The sequence below is a fragment of the Elephas maximus genome, chromosome 14, assembly GCF_024166365.1.
Source record: "Elephas maximus indicus isolate mEleMax1 chromosome 14, mEleMax1 primary haplotype, whole genome shotgun sequence".
Classification (NCBI taxonomy): domain Eukaryota; kingdom Metazoa; phylum Chordata; class Mammalia; order Proboscidea; family Elephantidae; genus Elephas; species Elephas maximus.
Genome location: NC_064832.1, coordinates 6,358,246 through 6,377,761, shown reverse-complemented (window position 1 = coordinate 6,377,761; position 19,516 = coordinate 6,358,246).

Here is a 19,516-nt window from a genome sequence, read left to right as displayed (position 1 = left end):
CTCCACAATTATAGTAGGAGACTTCAACACACCACTTTTGGAGAAGGACAGGACTTCCAGTAAGAAGCTCAATAGAGACATGGAAGACCTAATTGCTACAATCAACCAGCTTGACCTCATTGACTTATACAGAACTCTCCACCCAACAGTTGCAAAGTATACTTTTTTTCTAGCCCACATGGAACATTCTCTAGAATAGACCGCATATTAGGTCATAAAACAAACCTGTGCAGAATCCAAAACATCAGAATATTACAAAGCATCTTCTCAGACCACAAGGCCATAAAAGTGGAAATCAATAACAGAAAAATCAGGGAACGAAATCAAATACTTGGAAACTGAACGATATCCTGCCGAAAAAAGACTGGGTTATAGAAGACATTAAGGATGGAATAAAGAAATTCATGAAATGCAACGAGACTGAAAACACTTCATATCAAAATCTCTGCAACACAGCAAAAGCAATGCTCAGAGGTCAATTTATATCAATGAATGCACGCATACATAAAGAAGAAAGAGCCAAAATCAGAGAACTGTCCCTACGACTTGAACAAATAGAAACCGAGCAACAAAAGAATCCATCTGGCACCAGAAGAAAACAAATAATAAAAATTAGAGCTGAACTAAATGGATTAGAGAACAGAAAAACAATTGAAAGAATTACCAAAGCCAGAAGCTGGTTCTTTGAAAAAATTAACAAAATTGATAAACCATTGACCAGACTGACTAAAGAAATACAGGAAAGGAAACAAATAACCCGAATAAGTACCAAGTTGGGCCATATAACAACACACCCAACTGAAATTAAAAGAATCATATCAGATTATTACAAAACATTGTACTCTAGCAAACTCGCAAACCTACAAGTAATGGATGAATTCCTAGAAAAACTCTACCTACCTAAACTAACACAATCAGAAGTGGAACAACTAAATAGACCCATAACAAAAAGAGAGATTGAAAAGGTAATTAAAAAAAAAAAAAACCAACTGAAAAAAAGCCCTGGCCCAGACAGCTTCGCTGCAGAGTTCTACCAAACTTTCAGAGAAGAGTTAACACCGCTACTACTAAAGGTATTTCAAAGCATAGAAAATGATGAAATACTACCCAACTCATTCTATGAATCCACCATATCCCTGATACCAAAGCCAGGTAAAGATATCACAAAAAAAGAAAATTACAGACCTATATCCCTCAAGAACATAGACACAAAAATCCTCAACAAAATTCTAGCCAATAGAATTCAACAACATATCAAAAAAATAATCCACCATGACCAAGTGGGATTTATACCAGGTATGCAAGGCTGGTTTAATATTCGAAAAACCGTTAATGTAATCCACCATATAAATAAAACAAAAGACAAAAACCACATGATCTTATCAATTGATGCAGAAAAGGCATTTGACAAAGTCCAACACCCATTCATGGTAAAAACTCTCAGCAAAATAGGAATTGAAGGAAAATTCCTCAACACAACAAAGGGCCTCTATACAAAGCCAACAGCCAACATCACTCTAAATGGAGAGAGCCTGAAAGCATTTCCCTTGAGAACGGGAACCAGACAAGGATGCACTTTATCACCACACTTATTCAACATTGTGCTAGAGGTCCTAGCCAGAGCAATTAGGCTAGACACAGAAATAAAAGGCATCTGGATTGGCAAGGAGGAATTAAAATTATCTCTATTTGGAGATGACATGATCTAATACATAGGAAACCCTAAGGAATCCTCCAGAAAACTACTGAAACTAATAGAAGAGTTTGGCAGAGTCTCAGGTTATAAGATAAACATACAAAAATCACCTGGATTCCTCTACATCAATAAAAAGAACATTGAAAAGGAAATCACCAAATCAATACCATTCACAGTAGCCCCCAAGAAGATAAAATACTTAGGAATAAATCTTACCAAAGATGTAAAAGACCTATACAAAGACAACTACAAAGTACTAGAGCAAGAAACTAAAAAGGACCTACTTAAGTGGAAAAACATACCTTGCTCACGAATAGGAAGACTTAACATAGTAAAAATATCTATTCTACCGAAAGCCATCTATACATACAATGCACTTCTGATCCAAATTCCAATGACATTTTTTAATGTGATGGAGAAACAAATCACCAACTTCATATGGAAGGGAAAGAAGCCTTGGATAAGTAAAGCATTACTGAAAAAGAAGAAAGTGGGAGGCCTCACTCTACCTGATTTTAGAACCTATTATACAGCCACAGTAGTCAAAACAGCCTGGTACTGGTACAACAACAGGCACATAGACCAAAGGAACAGAACTGAGAACCCAGATATAAATCCAACCACATATGAGCAGCTGATATTTGACAAAGGGCCAGTGTCAGTTAATTGGGGAAAAGATAGTCTTTTTAACAAATAGTGCTGGCATAACTGGATATCCATTTGCAAAAAAACAAAACAGGACCCATGCCTCACACCATGCACAAAATCGAACTCCAAGTGGATCAAAGACCTAAACATAAAGACTGAAACGATAAAGATCATGGAAGAAAAAACAGGGACCACCTTAGGAGCCCTAATACAAGGCATAAACAGAATACAAAACATTACCAAAAATGACGAAGAGAAACCAGATAACTGCGAGCTCCTAAAAATCAAACACCTATGCTCATCTAAAGACTTCACCAAAAGAGTAAAAAGACCACCTACAGACTGGGAAAAAAATTTCAGCTATGACATCTCCAACCAGCGCCTGATCTCTAAAATCTATATGATTCTGTTAAAACTCAACCACAAAAAGACAAACAACCCAATCAAAAATTGGGCGAAGGGTATGAACATGCACTTCACTAAAGAAGATATGCAGGCAGCTAACAGATACATGAGAAAATGCTCTCGATCATTAGCCATTAGAGAAATGCAAATTAAAAATACGATGACATTCCATCTCACTCCAACATTAATCCAAAAAACACAAAATACTAAATGTTGGAGAGGCTGTGGAGAGATTGGAACTCTTATACACTGCTGGTGGGAATGTCAAATGGTACAACCACTTTGGAAATCTATCTGGCGTTATCTTAAACAGTTAGAAATAGAACTACCATCCAACCCAGAAATCCCACTCCTCGGAATATACCCTAGAGAAATAAGAGCCTTCACACGAAGAGATATAGGCACACCCATGTTTATTGCAGCTCTGTTTACAATAGCAAAAAGCTGGAAGCAACCAAGGTGTCCATCAACGGATGAATGGATAAATAAATTATGGTATATTCACACAATGGAATACTACGCATTGATAAAGAACAGTGACGAACCTGTGAAACATTTCATAACATGGAGGAACCTGGAAGGCATTATGCTGAGTGAAATTAGTCAGATGCAAAAGTACAAATATTGTAGAAGACCACTATTATAAGATCTTGAGAAATAGTACAAACTGAGAAGAATGCACTTCTTTTGTGGTTATGGGGGAGGGAGGGTGGGAGAGACTTATTTACTGATTAGATACTAGATAAAAGCTGCTTTAGGTGAAGGGAAGGACAATACTCAATACAGGGAAGGTCAGCTCAATTTGACTGCACCAAAAGCAAAGAAATTTTCAGGATAAACTGAATGCTTCAAAGGTCAGCGGAGCAAGGGCAGGGGTTTGGGAACTATGGCTTAAGGGAACTTCTAAGTCAATTGGCAAAATAAATTCTGTTAAGAAAACATTCTGCATCCCACTTTGAGTGTGGCATCTGGGGTCTTATATGCCAGCAAGCAGCCATTTAAGATGCATCAATTGGTTGCAACCCACCTGGATCAAAGGAGATTGAAGAACACCAAGGTCACACGATAACTATGAGGCAGAAAGGGCCACATGAACCAGAGACTTACATCATCCTGAGACCAGAAGAACTAGATGGTGCCTGGCCACAACCGATGACTGCCCTGACAGGGAGCACAACAGAGAACCCCAGAGGGAGCAGGAGAACAGTGGGATGCAGACCCCAAATTCTCATAAAAAGACCAGACTTAATGGTCTGACTGAGTCTAGAGGAATCCCAGCAGTCATGGTCCCCAAACCTTCTGTTGGACCAGGACAGGAACCATTCCCAAAGACAACTCATCAGACATGGAAGGGACTGGACAATGGGTTGGAGAGAGATGTAGATGAAGTGTGAGCTGCTTGTATCGGGTGGACACTTGAGACTGTGTTGGCATCTCCTGTCTGGAGGGGAGATGGGAGGGTAGAGAGGGTTAGAAACTGGCAAAACGGTCACGAAAGGAAAGACTGGAAGGAGGGAGTGGGCTGACTCATTAGGGGGAGAGTAAATGGGAGTATATAGTAAGGTGTATATAAGTTTACATGTGACAGGGTGACTTGATTTGTAAACGTTCACTTAAAGCAGAATAAAAATTATTAAAAAAAAATAACAAGCATCATATTCAATGATGGAAGAGTGATACATTTCCCCACAATATCAAGAACAAGGCATGGATGCTCATGTTTATCACTGGTAATCAACACTGTACTGATAGTCCAAGCCAAAACTATTAGGAAAAACAAAGAAACACAAAATAAGTAACATCCATATCAGAAAAAAAGAAAAACAATCTCTATTTGCAAGTAATTTAATAATCTGTAAAATCCCAGAAGAATCCAAAGAAAACTCCTGCAGATAATACACAAATTCATTAAGGTTTCAGGGCAGAAGATCAATCCACAGACATCAGCTGTGTTTCTATGCTCCAGCACAAACAATCTGAAAAGGAAATTATGAAAACCATTGTTTTTACAATCATAAGCAGAAGAATAAAACACTTAGAAAAAATCTGACCATGGAGGTTGTCATGGATTGAACTGTGTCCCCCCAAAATCTGTGTTTCAAATTGGCTAGGCCATGATTCCTAGTATTTTGTGATTCTCCAGAATTTTGTAATCTGATGTGATTTTCCTATGCGTTGTAAATTCTATTTCTATGATGTTAATACGATGGGATTAGTGGAAGTTATGCTAACGAAGCAGGACTAAATCTATAGGATTAAATTTGTGTTTTAGCCTAATCTCTTTTGAGATAAAAGAAGGGAGCACAGAGGGAATGCTTTCAGACTCTACATTTAGGGTGATGTTGGCTATGGGCTCTGTGTAAATGCCCTTTATTAGGCTGATGAATCTCCCTTCTATTCCTATTTTGCTGAGAGTTTTTATCCTGAATGGGTGTTGGACGTTGTCAAATGCCTTTTCTGCATCAATTGTTAAGATCATATGGTTCTTGTCTTTTTTTTTTTTTTCGTTTATATGATGGATTACGTTGGTTGAACCATCCTTGCCTACCACTCGTTCATGGTGAATTCTTTTTATCATTATTATTTTGATATGTTGTTGAATTCTATTGGATAGAATTTTGTTGAGGATTTTTGCATCTAAGTTCCTGAGGGATATTGCTCTGTAATTTTCTTTTTTTCATGGTGTCTTTACCCAGTTTTGGTATCAGGGATATGCTGGGTTCATAGAATGAGTTTGGGAGTATTCCATCCTTTTCTGTACTCTGAAATACATTTATTAGTAGTGGTGTTAATTCTTCTCTGAAAGTTTGGTAGAATTCTCTAGTGAAACCGTCAGGGCCAGGTTTTTTTTTTTCTTTGCTGTTGTTCAGGGTTTTTAAATTAACTTTCCAATCTCTTGTTATGAGTTTATTCAGCTGTTCTACCTCTGTGTTATTTTAGGTAGGTAGTGTGTTTCTAGAAATTCATCCATTTCATCTAGTATTTCAAATTTCTTAGAGCACAATTTTTTTTCAGAGTAATTAGATACAAATCTTTTAATTTCAATTGGGTCTGTTTTGATATGGCCCATCTCATTTCTTATTTGTGTTATTTGCTTCTTCTCACGTTTTTCTTTTGTCAGTTTGGAGAATAGTTTATCAATTTTGTTAGTTTTTTCAAAGAATCAGCTTTTGGTCTTCTTAACTCTTTCAACTGTTTTTTCTGTTTTCTATTTCATTTAATTCTGCTCTTACTTTTATTATTTCTTTCTTCTGGTGCCTAAGGGTTTCTTTTGTTACCCTCTTTCTATTTGTTCAAGTCATAGGGATAATTCTTTGATTTTGGACCTTTCCTCTTTTTGGATTTATGCGTTTATTGATATGAATTGACTTCTGAGTACTGCTTTAGCTGTGTTCCAAAGACTCTGATAGAAAGTGTTTTCATTCTCATTGGATTCTGTGAATTTCTTTATTCCATCCTTAATTTCTTCTATAACCCAGTCATTTTTGAGCAGGGTGTTGTTCACTTTCCAAGTGTTTGATTTCTTTTCCCTGTTTTTTCTGGTATTGACTTCTACTTTTATGGCTTTACCATCAGAGAAGATGCTTTGTGATATTTCGATATTTTTGATTCTGTTAAGGCTTGCTTTATGACCTAATATGTAGTCTATTCTAGAGAATGTTCCATGTGTGTTGTAAAAGACATATACTTGGCTGCTGTTGGGCGGAGCGTTCTGTATATGTCTGTGGTCAAGTTGGTTCATACTTTCATATATCTTCAGTGCCTTTATTGAACTTCTTTCTGGATGTTCTGTCCATCACCAATGTGGCGTGTTGAAGTCTCCTACTATTATTCTAGAACTTTCTATCTCACTTTTCTAAGCTGTTAGAGTTCGTTTTATGTATCTTGAAGCCCTGTCATTGGCTGCATAATTTAATATGGTTATACCCACCTAGTATTTCATCCCTGTAGTCATTATATAGTGTCCTTCCTTAACCTTTCTGCTGGACTTAACCTTAAAACCTATTTTGTGAGCAATTAATATTGTCACACCTGCTCTGTTTTGATTGTTGTTTGCTTGATATATTTTTTTCCATCCTTTGAATTTTTGTTTGTGTCTCCAAGTCTAAGGCGTGTCTCTTTTAGGCTTCGTATAGACGGATCGTGTTTTTTTTATCCATTCTGCCATTCTCTGTCTCTTTACTGGTGCATTCAGCCCATTTACATTCAGCATAATTATGAATAGGTATGTTGTCATTTTGATGTCTTTTTGTGTGTATTGTTGACAGTTTCTTTTTTTCAGTTAATTTTTTGTGCTGAATAGTTTATCCTCATATATTGTCTTTTCCTCTTGTTTTTTTTTTTTTTTTTGCTGAGTCATGGTGTTTTTAATCATCTTGTATGCATGTGAAAGCTGGATAAAGAAGAATTGATGCCTTTCAACGATGGCATTGGCGAAGGATATTGAAAATACCATAGACTGCCAGAAGAATGAACAAATCTGTCTTGGAAGAAGTATAGCCAAAATGCTCATTTGAAGCAAAGATGGCAAGACTTTATCTCACATATTTTTGACATATTATCAGGAGGGACTAGTGTATGAGGGATATCATGCTTGGTAATGTAAAGGGTCAGTAAAAAAGAGGAAGACCCTCAATGAGATGGACTGATACAGTGGCTGCAACAATCGGCTGAAACACAGCAACTGTTAATGAGTATGGCCCAGAACTCGATAGTGTTTCATTCTGTTGTACATAGGGTCGCTATGAGCTGGAATTGACTGGACAGCACCTAATAACTACAGAAATCTTTCCCCCGTCTCTGTGTATTTCTCTATGTCTGACTGAGTGAATTTATTATTTTCTCTGCATTTCTCTGTATTTTTTCTATCTTCCTTCCCTTCTGTACATCTCTGCCTCTCACTCTGCTTCTCTTTTGTTCTTCTCATCAGTCTTTGTCTGTGTCTGTTTCTCTCTCTCCATGTCTCTGGGTGTCTTTTTCTATCTCTGAACATCTCTTTTTGCCTCTTTCCTTCTCTCTCTCTATTCCCCTTTCAACCTGTCTCAAAATCTGTATCTCACTTTTCCTTTCTGTCTCGCTGTCTTTGTCTGTCTGTCTGTCCTGTCTCTGTCTCTGGGAGGAGGTAGTTCTGCTTCTCCCTGGATTTCTGTGTCTATTTCTTATTCTCTCTCTCTGATTTTGTTTTCCTCTCTGCACCTCTCTTTGTGTCTCTCTAGCTCTCTCTTTCCAACTCTATGTATCTCTATGTTTCTCTCTGTGTTTCTATTTTAAACTACTCATGCTTTCGGTGTCGTATCTAATATTTTATTACAAAACCTAGATCATGAATATTTAACCCTATGTTTTCTTCTGAAATTTGCATATGCTTCGTTCTAATCATTTGGACATTGACACATTTTCAGCTAATTATTCAGCTAATTTCAGCTAATTTTGTTATGTAGAATGATATAAGCTCAAAATCCCTTCCTCTGTATGTGAATATCCGTTGTCCAAGGAATATTTGTGAAGAGATTATTCTTTTCTTATCGAATGGTCTTTGCACTTTGGTTGAAAACTAATTGGCCTAAATCAAGTGGTCTCTGATTTCTATTACTCTGTCTATACTTACATTAAGTGATGGTTAAGGTTATGTGTCAACTTGGCGGGGCCATAATTCTCAATGGCTTGGCAGTTATGATGTAGTTTGGCAGCTGTGTGATGACGTAATCACTTCCGTAGTCATATCTGATACAATGCTATCACGTCCATGGTGAGATCTGCTCCAAACAGTTAATCAGTTGAAAATGAGTTTCCTAAGGGGTATGTTCTACATCCAATGCATGTGACTTTCTGGCAAAGGTCACTGGCTTTATCTTACTCTGGATCCTGCATCTGTCCTCTGGTTCTTGGTGCTTGAGCTAGCAGCTTACCTGGCACTCTTGGGATTTGTCAGCCTTTGTACCCTACGAGCCAGGGAACTGACATATTACCTGCCAATCTTCGTGCTAGTTGGCCTTCATAGCCTGTGAGCTAGAGGCCTGCTGTCTGACCTGCTGATCTTGGGTTTCCAGAACCTGCAGCTATGTGAAGCTATGTGACTCAGGATAAACCTCCGACCTCACCCATGGACTTAGGACTTTCTAGTCTTTACAACCACATGAGCCATTTTCTTGATATAAATTTCTCCCCCCGCATCTCTCTCCTTCTCTGTATACACACACACACACATATACATACACATGTGTACATATACATATACATATAAATGCACCTATATATATACACACACATATACGTATATACACATGTAGACATATACACACGTACATATACACACACACGCATATATATTCATATGCTACATTGATTTTGCTTCTCTAGAAAACATCCTAAAATGGTCATTATCACACTGTTTTGATTTCTATACCTTTGTAAAAGGTTTTGATATTTGGGCAGTGTGTCTTCCAACTTTGTTCTTCTATTTCAAGACTCAGTTGATTTGTGGTGCTTGGCTTTGCCATTTCTAAAAGTGGTTGTCTGGATTTTAATCAGGATTGCATTAAATATGTAGATAAGTTTTGGTAGTATTTCCTCATTACCAATATTAATTCTCTAAAACCATGACATGGTTTAGGGCTTTTTAAGTTTCTTTCACCAATGTTTTGTAGTTTTAAGTGTTTACTAAATTTCTTTCTGAAGTGTTTATTGCTGTTGTATAGAAACATAGCTAATTTTTGTATGTTGATTTATTTTTACTCTGAATACTTTGCTAAATTCATTTACTGCTATAATATTTTGTGTTGTTTCTTAGGAATTCCTCTGTCTACATAAAATCAAGTCTTTTACCAATACAGCTATTTTTACTTCTGAGTCTCTAATTTGGATGATTTCTACATTATTTATTCTCTCCTGTAAAACTGCTCTGGTAAGAAGGTTAAGTAATATGTTAAATAAAACTTGAAAGAAAAGACACCTTTGGCCAACATGGCACCGTAGGCAGAAGCACCTTGACGTCCCTCTGCAGCAAAGACCTGAAAAACTAAGTAAAACAGAGAAAAACATCATTACTGGAATGTGAAGTGCCTAAAAGATAAAAGAATTCAGCCAAGCACCGAATGGAATAGGAAACTGACAGACAACAGAGGGAGAGGAGAGATGTGTGCAGAGGGCACCATCACTAATGCAGCATGGATCCGCCATCTTGGATTCCAGCTGGGGATTGGCAGTCAGTAGGAGACAGAGGACCTGGTAACCCGTGATACATGCTTTCCCACGCCGCCTCCCCCCCCCCCCCCCCCCCGCCCATTCTCTTCCGGCTGCTCCATTTCTGAGCTTCCTGGCTGGCTGTGGTGACTCAGCCGCCTGGAAAGTGCAGCATCTGTGCTACTTGGATTCTCCCCACCTATTTTGGAGATCAGCGGACAGGGAGTACAGGAAAGCAGCTTTACAAAACTCCCAGCAGGAGACAGAGCATCTGGTAAGGAGCAATATATGCTTTCCTAACCCTCCCCTTCTTCCACCCCCTTCGGCCTCCTCTACTTCCCACCAGCTGCAGTCTTGGCCAGGAGGCAACTGCTTTGGCCTCAGACTGCTTGGATTCACCCTGCCCACAATGGCCAGGCTCCTGAGCAGATGTTGGTTCCTTCTGTCTTTGTTGGTTTCTTCTGTAGCTCCTACCACCTTCTCCTACTTTCTCTGGAACACCTGGCTCCGTGTGCCATCTTTGCTTCTTCTTGAAAGGCTGAGAGCCATGCTTGACTGGGTAATCACTCCCCCGGCCCAAGGCACCACGCTTGGGGGGATCCCTGGGGCTTTTGTTTGCCTTATTTTGCTTTGCTCTGTTTTGTTTGTTTGTTTTCTTTTTCTTTTTGCCGATTGGGAGCTCCTTCTAGCTGAGCTACACTGCACGGATTAGGAGACATTCCCCCAGTCTATGCACCTGAGTACCTGGGGGCATCTTTTATTTTCTTCTTTCTATATTTTTTTTCTTTTCTCTCTCTTTTTCTCTCTATGTCTCATTTCTCTACACTTGTCATCTTTTCCTGTCTCCTGAATACCTGGTGCTGTGTGACATCTATGCTCCCTCTAGCCAGGCTATACTGCGCAGCCTGGGAGCCACTCCCCCAGTCTAAGCTGCCCCTGTGATGGTACTCCGGGACTCCTGGGGGCTATTCTTTTCCAAATTTTTGTCTAGATTTTTTTTTTGTCTTTTTTCCCCTGTTTTGTTTGTTCGTTTGCTCCATTTTTGGGTCTCTTCTCTCCACTTCAAAGGCAAGCTCCCTTAGCACTTTTTTTCTTCAGTTCTTTACTTGTTTGTTTTTAGCTCCTGTTTCTCTCTCCTCTTTCCCATACAACTATTAGCTCAACACATCACAACCTCCCCCATCTTTCATGTCTACCTGCACCATGCACTGAACATCATACTTCCAAGCAGCAGAGGCACGGCCTACTTGAACCTGCCCAGCACTGATTCCTGGTCCATGCTGTGAGCCCTAGTTCATGCCACAAACAACCCATCCCAGCCCTTCCCCTTCAGCTGGACCTGCCATTTGCACCATAGCTGATTGACTGGCACTGCCCATTGGATGAGGTGAAAAGTACTGTGACTACAGATGAGCAAACAACAAAGAACGCACTGCTCCACTGCTCAGACTTAACCAAATAAAACAGACAAGCAGAATGAAACAAACAAATCTACAATCAAGAAACAAAGAAAATAACTACTGAATATCCAAAAGACAGTAGGCAATATCAGAACATACTACAAAAAACAGGACAGGATGGTTCCAGCAGGCATCCAAAATAAACACCAGATGACTTTCCAGTGAAGAAAAGGTACTAAAACTACCTGATAGGAATTCAAGTCTCTAGTATTTAGAGTGATCCAAGAGCTGAAGCAAAGAGCAGACAAAAATGAGGAAAAAACAGACAAATTTTTGGAAAAGGCAGACAAATTCATGGAAAATACAGACAAAAAAGGAACAATTCAGGAAAGTAATACAGGAACAAAATGACAAACTAAACTTACAACTAATAATCATACAAAAACACAATTAGAAATCCAAAAGATAAGATTTCAGAAAGGGACAGTGTCATAGAAGGGCTGAGGAGCAGGTTTGAAACAATGGAAGACAAAATTAGCGAAATTGAAGACAAATAGTTGGATACAACTGTTTGAGGAAAAATCAGAAATAAAGAACAATAAAGAAACCCGGAGAATTATGTGGGATGCAGACAAAAGCAAAAATTTGCAAGTGATTGGAGTTCCAGAACAGAGAGAGAAAATGGAAAACACAGAGATCACTGAAGAACTACTGACAGAAAACTTCCCTAGTTTTATGAATGATGAAAAGCTGACCATCCAAGAAGCTCAGTGAACCCCATATAGGTTAGAATCCCAAAGAAAAATGCCAAGGCCTGTCATAATCACAATAACTAAAACCAAAGATAAAGAAAAAATACTTGCAAGCAGCTCAAGAAAAACAAAAAAGTCACATACAGAGGAGAAACAATAAGACTAAATTCTGATTTTTCAGCAAAAACCATGCAGGCAGCAAGGCAATGGGCTGACATATATAAAACCTTGAAAGGAAAAATTTGTCAACCAAGAATAATATATCCTGTAAAACTTTCATTCAAATTAGCACGTTTCCAGATAAGCAGAAATTAACAGAATATGTAAAAGCCAAACCAAAACTACAAGAATTATTAAAGGGAGCCATTTGGTCTGAGAACACAAAACATCAGACCACAGCCTGAATCTAGGAGGCAAGGTTGCACCATCCGCATATCAACCTAGGAAATGAGCTCTCGAGAACTACCCAAAACCAAAACAACTGCAACAGGGAACCAGAGAGGTTAATCTGTAATTGACAAAAACGTCAGGAAAATAAAAGAGGGAATAGATGGTATAGGTATAGAACTTTCTAATGGAGAGGAAGGCCAGGCAATATCAAGCAATAGTAGACTGGCTCAAACCTAGGAAGATAAGGGTAAATTTCAAGTTAACCACAACCTCAAGAAACCTATCCATCAAAATAAAGAAGAAAAATATAAAGTCTCAATAAAAAAAAAAAAAAAAAGCTATTTAAAAACAAAAAGAAACCCACAAAGAAAGGGACTCAGCACGGGCGAGTAATAGAAACAAAGACTCTGTTAGCACCACACACACACACACACAAAAAAAAAACTACAAAATGATAGCAATAAACTCACCCCTATCAATAATTACACTGAATGCAAATGGCAGAAATGCAGCCATAAAGAAATGCACAGTGAAAGAATGGATTAAAAAAAAAAAAACAGGATCTATCAATATGCTGTCTATAAGAAAACACACCTTAGAAACAAAGACATAAATTATTAAAAATCAAAGGATGGAAGAAATGCATCAAGCAAATAACTACCAAAAAAAGAGCAGGAATGGGAACACTAATCTCAGATAAGATAGAATTAAAAACAAAATCCACCATAAAAGAGAAAGAAGGGCATTATATAATGATTAAAGGGATGATCCATCATGAATATACCCATAATAAACATCTACACACCCAATGACAAGGCTCCAAATACATAAAGCAAACTCTAACAGCAATGAAAACAGAAATTGACACTTCCACAGTAATAGTAGGAGACTTCAACACACCACTCTCAGTAAAGGGCAGAACATCTAGAAAGAAACTCAGCAAAGATACAGAAAAACTAAAGAGCACAATCAGCCAACTTGACCTCATAGGCATATACAGAACACTCCACCCAACAGCTGCCAAGTAAACATTCTTTTCCAACATACACAGAACATTCTCCAGAATAGACCACATCTTAGGCCACAGAGCAATCCTCAAGAAAATCCAAAATTTTGAGATAATACAAAGTATTTTCTCTGACCACAATGCCATGAAAGTAGAACTGAACAACAGAAAGTGTAAGGAAAAACAAAAAATCAATTTCCTGGAAACTGAATAACACCATGCTTAAAAACAACTGGGTAATAGAAGAAACCAAAGATAGAATCGAAATTTGCTAGAATCAAGCAAGAATGAAAACACATCATACCAAAACCTTTGGGACCCAGCAACGGCAGTCCTCAGAGGTCAACTTATAGCACTAGATGTCACATCAAAAAAGAAGAAAGGGACAAAATCAAAACATTCGCTACGCAACTTAAATAGAAAGAAAAGAGGAAAAAAAACACACACACCCATCAGAAGAAAGGAAAGAATAAAGATCAGAGCAGAGATAAATGAAATAGAGAATAGAAAAACAATAGAAGGGATCAACAAAACCAGAAGTTGTTTCTTTGAAAGGATCAACAAAATCGATACATCACTGGCCAAACTGACAAAAGAAAAGCAGGAGAGAACACAAATAACCCAAATAAGAAATGATATGGGGGACATTACAACAGACCCAACTGAAATAAAAAGGATCATAAAGGAGTATTGTTAAAAACTATACTCCAAGCTATTTGAAAGCCCAGAGGAAATGGACAAATTTCTAGAGACACACTACCTACCCTAACTAACACGAAATGACATTGAAAATCTGAACAGACCCATAACAAGAGATTGACATGGTAAAAAAAAAAAAAAAAACTCCCACCAAAAAACAATCCCTGGCCCAGATGGCTTCACTGGAGACTTCTACCAAACATTCAGAGAAGAGCTTACGCCAGTACTACTCAAACTATTTCAGAACGTAGAAAATGAAGCAATACTTCCAAATTCATTCTTTGAAGCCAGCATAACCCTGATAGCAAAACCAGGCAAAGATGCCACAAAAAAAGAAACTTACAGAACAATATCTCTCATGAATATAGATGTAAAAATTCTCAACAAAATTCTAGCCAATAGATTTCAGCATCATATCAAAAAATAATACACCGTGACCAAGTAGGATTCATTCCAGTTATGGAAGGATATTTCAATGTTAGAAAACCAACCAATGTAACCCACCACATATATAAAAGGAAAGAATCACATGATCTTCTCAATCGACACGCAAAAAGCACTCAACAAAGTCCTACATACATTCCTGATAAAAATTGTCAATAAAATAGGTATAGAAATAAAATTTCTCAACATAATAACAGGCATCTACACAAAATGAATGTCCAACATCGTTCCCAATGGAGAGAGGCTGAAAACATTCCCTTTAGAACAGGAACAAGACAAGGTTGCCCTTTATCACCACTACTATTTAACATTGTGTTGGAAGTCTTAGCTAGACCAACGAGGCAAGAAACAGAAATAAAGGGCATCCAAAGTGGTACTGAAGAAGTTAAACTGTCCTTATTCCCAGGTGATATGATACTTTTTAGAAAATCCAAAAGACTCCAGGAGAAAACTACTGGAACTAATAGATTCAGCAGAGTAGCAGGATACAAGATCAACATACAAAAATCAGTTGGATTTCTATTCACTAATAAAGACAATGATGAAAAGGAAATCTGGAAAACAAAACCATTCATAATAGCCCCTACAAAAAATAAAATACTTGGGAATAAATCTAACCAGGGATGTAAAAGACCTATTCAAAGAAAACTACAAAACACTACTGCAAGAAACAAGAGATCTCCATAAATGGAAAAACATGCCATGCTCATGGATAGGTAGACCCAACATTGTGAAAACGACAATTCTACCCAAAGTGATTTACAAATACAATGCAACCCCCATCCAAATACCCAACAACATTCTGTAGAGAGAAGGAAAAACTTATCATTAACTTTATATGGAAACAGAAGATGCCTGGTATAAGTAAAGCACTACTGAAGAAGAATAAAATAGGAGCACTACCTGACCTCAGAACCTACTATACAGCTACAGTAATTAAAACAGTCTGGTACTGGTACAACTACAGATAGTGACCAATGGAACAGAGTGGAGAACCAATATGACATACATAACTACATTAATATATGACAGATCCCCTTCATGTTGTTAGAAATTACATCTTCCTATATTGTATGCCAACTAATATGGGTTTATAATTATTTATGTATTCATTTGCTTCTTAAACCATAGAGGTAATGCTGACATCCCAGAAGTCTAGAAATCATGGCTTTTATATTTATCTGTTGATATATTTACCCATTTTTTTTGTATGGCTTCAATTTATCATCAAGTGTGCTTTCAATTCAGCCTGAGGAACTCCGTTTAGCATTTTTTTGTAGAGCGGATCTAGTAATGAATTATCTCAGCTTTTATTTATTTGTAATTGTCTTAATTTTTCCTCAACTTTTTTTAAGGTTAGTGTTACCAGTTTAAAATTAGTTATTGAAAATTTGTCTTTTTTAGCACTTTAAATATGAGGTTATACTTGTTCTAATATCCATGATATCTGATAAAATATCTTACTGAGGGTCATTTTTGTGTGATGATTTACTTCTCTCATTACTTTCAAGATTATCTCTCCAGTATTTGCTTTCTGTTGTTCTATCATAGCATGTCTGAGTGTGGTTGTCTTTAAGGTTTTCTTATTTACAGTTCACTGAGTTTTTTGCATATGTCATTGTTTTTGTTTTATTAGATCCCATCAACTTGATTCTGAGTCATGAGACCACATGCGTACAAAGTAGAACTGCTCCATAGGATTTCCAGGGCTGTGACCTTTTGGAAGGAGAACCCCAGGTTTCTCTTCTGAGGTGCCTCAAGGTGGGTTTGAACTACCCACCTTTTAGCTAGTAATCAAGTATTTAACAGTTTGTTTTACTGTTATATGTGTAGGTTAATGTATTTCCTCAAATCTGGGAAGTATTAAGCCATAATTCCTTCAGATCAGAATCTCCTTAGGTAGTCTGTCTGCCTATTTCTCTCCTTTTTGTGGACCAATAATACAGCATACATTAGTATGCATAATGATGTCTCACTGGTCCACCAGACTCTATTCATTTTTTTAAATTTTTACTGTGCTTAAAGTGAAAGTTTACAAATCAAGTCAGTCTCTCACACAAAACCGTACATACACCTTCCTACATACTCCCAATTACTTTCCCCCTAATAAGAAAGTCAGCTCCTTCCCCCCACACTCTCTTTTCGTGTGCATCTTGCCAGCTTCTAGGCCCCTCTACCCCCTCCAGGGAGGAGATGCCAACATAGTCTCAAGTGTCCACCTGATGGAAGAAGCTCTCTCCTCAAAAGCATCCCCTCTCCAGCCCGTTGTCCAGTCCAATTCATGTCCAAGAGTTGGCTTTGGGAATGGTTCTTATCCTGGGCCAACAGAAGGTCTGGGGCCCATGACCACCGGGGTCCTTCCAGTCTCAGTCAGACCATTAACTTGGGTCTTTTTACAAGAATTTGAGACTCTGTTCATTTTTACATACTCTTTTTTTTTTTTCTGCTTGTCTGATTGGTGATGTCAATTATCCTACCTCCAAGTCTTCCGGTTCTTCCTGCTAAAACCTGCTAAGTAACATCTTCCAGTGAATTTTTCATTTTAGCTATTGTGCTTTTAATCTGCAGAATATCAATCTAGTTCATTTTTATACTTTTCATCTCTTATTGTTTTCTTTTGTAGTTTTTAAAAGGAAGATTTATTTGACAAGTTCTACTTAGCACAATACATCTAAAGGGAAAGTTTTAAATTAAGGCCTCAGAGTTTCATACAAACATCAAGACCACAATCCTAAAGTATTGGTATTGTGTCTCATTTTCCCCATTAACTTAAAAAGAAGCTTAAACATACATACATTTCAAGTTATTAAATGGGACTAGAATTAACAAACATGCCGAATGTTTCCCCTTTAATTACAAACACAACTCATACATTTGAGTTTTACCAAAAAGCAAGTATTTCGTCATGCATTCAGTGTTCAGTGGTAATGCGGTATAAGACATCATTTAAGGGAACTGAACTGCTTTAACCTAAATAGCTTCCTGCTTAAGTACATCCTACAGCTAACTCAAGAAAAGCTGAAAATTGTTTAACAGTTATAGTTTACTCAAGCTTTGTTGTTACACCTCAGTGAATGTTTCATGTTCAAAACACTGAACCTGAAATTGTTTTAAAACAAACCTGATTTTCCTCCCCGCCCAAGCTCTGCCCCTCCATACCATGATGCCCTGCAGGCCTCTACTAGGTCCCCGCCCAGGGGAGAGTTGTCGCCCTGCACGGGGGGACGGGGGCCACGAGGAAACATTCGGAAACCACCCCCCAAATTCAGGCATCAGTTCCAGGCGAAGGCTTTCTTTTCTCTGTGGGCTGTAGAGGAAGGTCTTTGTTATCAGTCTTCCCTGGTCTAGGATCTTTTCAGCACAGGGAACCTGGATCCAAAGGACATGTGCTCCTGGCTCTTACTTCTCAGTGGTATGAGGTACCCTGTTTCTGTACTTGCTTCTCTTTTTTCAGTAATTTTTATTGCACTTTAAGTGAAAGTTCACAAGTCAAGTCAGTCTTTCAGGTAAACCTTATATACACGTTGCTATATACTCCCAGTTACTCTCCTCTTAATAAGAAAGCCCGCTCTCTCCCTCCACTCTCTCTTTTCGTGCCCATTTCGTCAGCTTCTAACCCCCTTTACCCTATCATCTCCCCTCCAGGCAGGAGATGGCCGACATAGTCTCAAGTGTCCACCTGATCCAAGACGCTCACTCCTCATCAGCATCCCTCTCCAACCCACTGACCAGTCCAATCTATGTCTGAAGAGTTGGCTTCGGGAATGGTTCCTGTCCTGGGCCCGCAGAAGGTCTGGGTGCCATGACCACTGGTGTCCTTCCAGTCTCAGTCAGACCTTTAATTCTTGTCTTAGTAGAATTAGGGTTCTGCATCCCACTGCTCTTCTGTTCCCCCAGGGATTCTCTGTGTGTTCCCTGTCAGGGCAGTCATCCGTTGTAGCTGGGCAACATCTAGTTCTTCTGGTCTCTGGCTGATGTAACCCCTGGTTCATGTGGCCCTTTCTGTCTCTTCGGCTCATAATTACCTTTGTCCTTGGTGTTCTTCATTCTCTTTTGATCCAGATGGGTTGAGACCAATTGATGCATGTTAGATGGTTGCTTGCTAGCGTTGAAGGCCCCAGATGCCACTCTTCAAGTTGGTATGCAGAATGTTTTGTTAATAGATTTTATTACGCCAATTGCCTTAGATGTCCCCTGAAATCGTGGTCCCCAAACCCCTGCCCCTGCTACACTGGCCTTCGAAGCATTCAGTTTATTCAAGAAACTTCTTTGCTTTTGGTTTAGTCCAACTGTGCTGACTTCCCTGTATTGTGTGTTGTCTTTCCCTTCAACTAAGGTAGTTCTTATCTAGCAAGTAATTAGTGAATACCCCTCCCCCACCATTCCTCCCGCCCTCCTCTCGTGACCACAAAGGAATGTTTTCTTCTCAGTTTAAACTATTTCTCAAGGTCTTATAATAGTGGTCTTGTACAATATTTGTCCTTTTGCAACTGACTATTTTCACTCAGCATGATGCCTTCCAGGTTCCTCCATGTTATGAAATGTTCCACACATTCCTCACGGTTCTTTATGAATGTACACTATTCCATTGTGTGAATATACCGTAATTTATTTATCCATTCATCTGTTGATGGGCACCTTGGTTGCTTCCATTTTTTGCTATTTTAAACAGTGCTGCAATAAACATGGGTATGCATATATCTGTTCATGTAAAAGCTCTTATTTCTCTAGGATATATTCCGAGGAGTGGGATTGCTGGATTGTATGGTAGTTCTATTACTAGCATTTTAAGGAAGTACCAAGTTGATTTCCAAAGTGGTTGTACCATTTCACATTCTCACCAGCAGTGTATAAGTGTTCCAATCTCTCCACAGCCTCTCCAACATTTATTATT